Here is a 6,657-nt window from a genome sequence, read left to right on the forward strand (position 1 = left end):
TGTGTGTGTGTGTGTGTGTTATAGAAAAAAGCGCAGCTCTCTTCCTGCACATTGAAGACAACCGAAGCAACCTTTTAAGCTTTATGTCGGAATCTTCTAGATTTGCATCTGGTTTGAAGAGACTGAGTCTTGCTGTGTAGCCCTTGCTGGGCTCCACTGGTGTGCCTCTCTTCAAGTTCCTGATACGCTGGAACTCCCGCCTCCAGAGACCAAAGATGAAGATGCTGATTGGGCCATGGGATGTTGGTGTACTGAGGGCGGGGTTTTTGCCTGCCTGCTTGTCTCTCTCAGTTGAAATACGCATGGTGGACTGAAAGCACATCATGCCTTGGTCCCATTTTTTATTCCCCTCACACCGTCTGGTTCCCTTTATTCTTTTAGGCTCCTACTTCTCTTCCAGAAGACCCGATTGTATGCAGCTGCAGGTGGCTGCAACAGTTTGGCGCCTAATGTGGGGCCTGGAAACGAGGAGATAATTAGAGAGCAGTGCTACCTGGTGAAGCTTCACAAGAAACAGAGATAAGAAAATGGCATCCAGCACAGGTAAACAATTTATGGAGTGCAAGAGGATGCCCGCTAAGTTGGGACTACACTGGCCTGGTGTGAACCTGACTTAGGGTTTGGTAGCAACAGTTAGGATCAGAAGCTTCAATTAGGCGATTGTTCATAGTCAAGAACTACAGTTAGGCAACAGGAATAGGGCATTAATAAAATAAAAAATAGATAAAAGTACTAAAATACAAAAACAAAACAAAATGTATGTATATATACATGAGACGTGTCAGTTTGTGTCTGTATATTCGGTGCACCGATGTGTCTACATGTAGATTTGTGTCTGTCTTTGTCTTGTGATATGAATAATTGCGGTTCTGTGTTTCATGTTGAAAATAAATGATGGTTGACACAGTGGAGGCTGAGTTAAGTTGCCCCACTGAAAAACAAAGGGTTAGCTTAACACATGGGAGGAGTCAACAAATATGGCAACGCAGGGCACGGGGCAGCATGGCCACCACCACACAGTATCTGCCGCAGGCCCTGGCAGGAGAGGTTTCCACGCCCGCTTAGTACTCCAAGGGGTGGCCCACGCGGGTGCAGCATGGGCGCAAGGAGACACAGCGCACCACTTGGGCCCCATCATGTCACCGTAGCCCAGGGCTGGCGGGGGTACCAGCCCCAGCCACTCGGTCTGTACGCTCGGGCGGCCTACACCAGCTGCAGCGCAGCAGCAGTGGCCTGGCCAAGATGCTGGTGGCAGGAGGTGGCAAAGTGGGACCTGCCGGGGCCTGCCAGGGTCAGTGAGAGGCAGCTTCCATGGGTGGGGGCTCGTGCCTTGCTGAGTCTCGCAAGAGAAATACAGGCATGGACTAGGCAGGTCTTTTGATCTTTCCTTAGGTACAACCCATCAGAGATTAATATTGTTAACATTTTGAAAACATCATCGTCGTCGTCGTCTTCGTCGTCGTCCTCGTCGTCGTTGTTGTCGTCGTCATCATCATCATCATTTTGGTTTTCGAGACATCGTTTCTCTGCGTAGCTCTGGCCATCCTAAAACTCACCATCTAGACCAGGTTGACCTGGAACTCACAGAGATCTGCCTGAGTCTGCCTCCAGAATGCTGGGATCAAAGGTGTGCGCCACCACGCCTGGCTGAGACCTTTCTTTCTCTTTTTCTTTCTTTCTTCCTTTCTTTCTTTCTCTCTTTCTCTCTTTCTCTCTTTCTTGAAAGATTTATTTATTTATTTTATGTATATGAGTACACACTGTAGCTGTACAGATAGTTGTGAACCTTCATCTGGTTGTTGGGAATTGACTTTTAGGACCCCTACTTGCTCCGGTCAGCCCTGCTCACTCACTCCCTGCTTGCTCTGGCCCAAAGATGTATTTATTATTATAAATAAGTACACTGTAACTGTCTTCAGACACATCAGAAGAGGGCTTCAGATCTCATTACGGGTGGTTGTGAGCCACCATGTGGTTGCTGGGATTTGAACTCAGGACCTTCGGAAGAGCAATTGGTGCACTTACGCGCTGAGCCATCTCTCCAGCCCCAAGACCATTATTTCTTTAAGAAAAGTACTGGCACTGTGTCTGCTACTTCCTCCTTCCTACAGCCCACAAACCCTAAGGCACTACATAGTTTGCATCCCTTCAGGATACCAGAGAGTCATTCACCAGATCACAATAACGAGAAAGAATTCCTTCTCAATGAGCATTTAGTGTGTTCCCAACTTTAGGATTATTTCAAATAATATTGATTATATTAAAACCAAAAGTAGAGCATATGGCAGTCACAAAGAACAGGATCAAGAATTGAAGACCAGCCAATCAGAGGCTGCTTCAAAATTAAAATAAAACATATTAAAATAGCCGAGCAGTGGTGGCGCATGCCTTTAATCCCAGCACTTGGGAGGCAGAGGCAGGCGGATTTCTGAGTTCGAGGCCAGCCTGGTCTACAGAGTGAGTTCCAGGACCACCAGAGAAACCCTGTCTCAAAAAACAAAAAAAAAAAAGAAGCAAATAATTGTGTGACTTGGTTATTTGTCTCTGATGAGGGACATGAGCTGTAGCTCAGGAGAAAGACACAGGCACAGGCAGGTTAGGTGTGAAGGATGCCGTTAGTTTTCACCTTCTTATCTTACCCTAGAGAAAATGTACAGTCAACAAAGCTGAATCGCCCTCCAGTCATATGACCCAGCAGCAAGTATCAGATAACAAGCAAATCATAAAACCGGAGTCCTCCTTCTCACTTCTGGTCTCGTGCCCTTTACCTGGTTTATATTTAAGTCCAATTCTCATATCAAAAAATATAAACAGAGCTGAGGATGTAGCTTGGAATTGAGCACTTGCCTAGCTTGTGAAAACCCCTGAGTTCAGTGCCCAGAACAACAAAGGAAGAGAATATTAAAAATATAAATAAGGAAAAAGATAGGAGCTGTTGCTGCTGACTCAAGAATTCCTTCTGATGCTAACAGAATTTATATTATTATTATTATTATTATTATTATTATTATTATTATTATTATTATTCAAAGGTATGGTGTGTACTTGCTGTCTACAGCCTTACACGGTTTTTATTTTAACCTTTAAAATCATGCTGCCAACTTTTTGCCAGTCCATTAGCTGTTTCCGTTGCGTTCTCCCACTTCCTGCAATTTTAATTTTAATTCTTAGGAACTCTTGCTGCCATATCATCCATATGAATTCTTTGGCGGTCCAATTCTGATTTCCACTATTGTACCTTTCCAGCTAGTCCATGTCAGCATGCCAGTATCAAATCCATACTGGTGTTGTGGTGCAATTAAAGGGCTTTTTTCAAGTTTTGAAGGTTTTTCTTTCCTTTTGTGTGAATGTGTGCTCAAACTATTATGTGATAAACATAACATATTCTTCTACCATTTTGGCACTTATACTAGCTTCTGCTGTATGTACTCTCATCATTATACCTATACGGATCTCCAGTTCTAAGAAAATTAATTTAAAATCTGAAAAAGAGCCAGAGCTGCTACAAAACCATGGATGCCCCTGCTATAAAAACCATGCCCCTGCTATAAAAACCATGCCCCTGCTATAAAAACCATGCCCCTGCCACAAACCACTATTTGTTTATCCTTTTAGGGAGTCAACAAACATTCTCTCTCTGTGTTTTTTAAAGTATAGAATAGAGTTTATTCAGGGCATGAGGAGGGGAGCTGAGAAGGTAGTAAAGACAGAGAAAGGGAGAGAAGAGGGGGGAAGGGAGGAAGGGACGGAGGGAGAGAGTGAGATGAGTAGAGGCTGGCCCTGAGCAGATGGAGATGGGGGGGGGGAGGGGAATGGAGAAAGAGAGAGAGGGTAAGGAACAAGAGGACAGAGCAAGAGCAGGAGAGCAAGAGCAACAAACATTCTTTTATATGCGATTATTTGCTATGCAAATAAAAAGATCATTTAATGATCTGGGCATGTCATATTTTCCTCCCTTTGCAATGACTCCACACTGAAAGAGGTCATAAATCACACTGAGGAACAGCTTTTACTTGGTTTCACTAGGATTTCAAAGGCTGTTTCCCGGGCTCTCTTAATGAACCATCAGTCTTGCAAAGGATCCCGTCAAAGTTAATTTAATAGGCTATCTGATTGAAACTGAAGGTCTTTCGTCTTCCATCCTCTGTTAATATACCAATCCCAGACACAACTAACAAATGAGAACGTTAGTCTTAAGAAGGGGTCTGGATTGCTCAGACATCTGCTTCAGCAACAGATGCTTTGTGTGTGGGGACTTAAATGGCATAACTTCATTGTGTAATACCATAAATTCATCGGTAATGTAAATACAAAACCAACCCCACGACACGGACTATAATTTTAGTGAACCGATATGAAGGAAAAAGTGTTATGGGGCTTTTCTGCCCTCTGGTGGTTGGTCCTCTCAACCGCAGACACGGCCTAGTGGCTCTGTCTTTAAAATGGATTCTGGAGAACTGAGGCAGGAGCTTCATACTGAACCAAACCCCGTTCTAGACTTCCAGGGTTTGATCAGAGTACTAGGGAACTGTAACACACAGAGGACTGATTTCAAGCGTTCTTAACAAGGCTACTGCATGAGCATATATTCATATATTTGAAGTCATTTTGGAACACTATTATGAGAATTCTATAGAGTACTTCTGGCATAAAGCAATTAATGTGTCCTATGATAACTTTTAGGGAAAATGTTATATTTTAGAAATGAGTTAATGATTTAAGGATTATCCCTTGGACCCACATGAAGGACAGAGCTGACTCCTGCAAATCGTCCTCTGACATCCACACAGGCACTGTGGCATGTGCAACACACACACACACACACACACACACGAAATGTAATTAAAAACAAAACTTTAACTGTAGCCAAGGATGGTGGTCACAGCACACCATGCTTTTCCATTGTTATTAATAACCCCCTGAGATCAGTTACTTCTTCCCATATGCAGCACGTGCGTATGGGTCAATCCACTGGGGCATGGGTAACCTACCATTGGCCACACCCACCTATGATATGACTACCTCACAAAAACTTCCTCCCATCCCGTGGGCTGCCCCATCACTCATCTGACAGTTTCCTTTTCTTGTATTTGTTTTAGTCTCCTGAGGTGTCATTTGTGGATACTAAGGTCTTATTTCCTGGGCCCCTGAAGTCCTATTCAGAAAATCTATACCTATCTATATTTGAGGTATATTCTCTACTTTTTTAAGGATTTCATATTATCAGGCCCTAGGTTGAGGTCCTTGATCCGCTTAGAGTTAGGCTTTGAGCAGGGTGAGAAATAAAGACCTTGTCTCATTCTTCTACATGCTGATATACATGTTCCCAGCACCATTTGTTAAAGATTCTATCTTTTCTCCAGTGTTTTGTTTTGTGTTTTTTGTTTTTGTTTTGTTTTTTAACATCTTTGTCAAAAATCAAGTGGCTGTAGAATCAAATGGGCTTATATCTGGGTCCTCACTTTTATCCCATCTATTTCTGTGCCAGCACCATGCTGTTTTTATGACGATAGGTGAAATAATTTGAAATCAGGTATGATAACACCTCCTGCAGTATGCTTTCTTCATTCAGGCTTAGCCTTTTGTTCTTTTACTTCTTAATTTTAATTGTTTTTCTACATTTGTGAAGAATGGATTTGTTTGTTTTTTTGTTTTGGTTGTGTTTTCCAGACAGGGTTTCTCTTTGTACCCTAGCTGTCCTGGAACTCACTCTGTAGACCAGACTGGTCCCCAACTCACAGAGATCCACCTGCCTCTGCCTCCTGAGTACCAGGATTAAAGATGTGTGCCACTACTGCCCAGCTCAAATGTTTTATTTTCTTTTAGTTTTCTTAATGTGCATTAGTGCTTTGCCTGCATGTATATCTATGTGAGGGTTTTTGGTCCCCTGAACTGAGGTTACAGATGCTTGAGAGCGGCCATGTGTGTGCTGAGAATCCTCTGAAAGAGAAGCCAGCACTTGTAGCTGCTAAGCCATCTCTCCAGCCCCTGAAAAATGGAAATTTTTTTGAGACTGAATTTGTAGATTTCTTTTGGTAGCGTACTGTTTTGGTTTTGTGTATATGTGCATTTGCTGTTGTTTTGTTGACGTGACACAAGCTACTGGAAAGAAGAAACTTCAATTGAGAAAATGCCTCTGTCAAATTGGCCTAAAGTCAAGATTGTGGGACATTTTTTAAATTAATGATTGGCATAAGAAGACCCAACCCACTATGGGTGGTGCCATCCCTAGGCATACAGTCCAGGATTGTATACAAAACAAGGTGAGCAAACCATGAGGAGCCAGGCAGCGAACAGTGCTCCCCTCTGGCTTCTGCTTCAATTCAGTTCCTGTGATGGACCATGATTGGGCCATGTAAGCCAGATCAAGCCTTCCTCTCCTAGTTGCTCTTGGCCACTGTATCAATCATAGCAATAGGAAGCAAACCAGGACAAGCAGAATGGCCATTTTCTCAATATTAATTTTTCCAGTGCGTGAGCATGGCCATTTCTTCACTTTCCAGTGTCTCCCTTGGCTCCTTTTTCAGTGTCTTGAGTTTCCACTGTAGAGATCTTTTGTTTCCTTGCTTAGGTTTCATCCCAGGAATTTACCTTTATGTACCTATTATTTTTTTAAAGATTTTTTTCTAAAAGGTTTTTTTGTTTGTTTGTTTTTTT

This window comes from Mastomys coucha, unplaced genomic scaffold (genome assembly GCF_008632895.1).
Source record: "Mastomys coucha isolate ucsf_1 unplaced genomic scaffold, UCSF_Mcou_1 pScaffold14, whole genome shotgun sequence".
In the NCBI taxonomy this organism is placed as follows: Eukaryota; Metazoa; Chordata; class Mammalia; order Rodentia; family Muridae; genus Mastomys; species Mastomys coucha.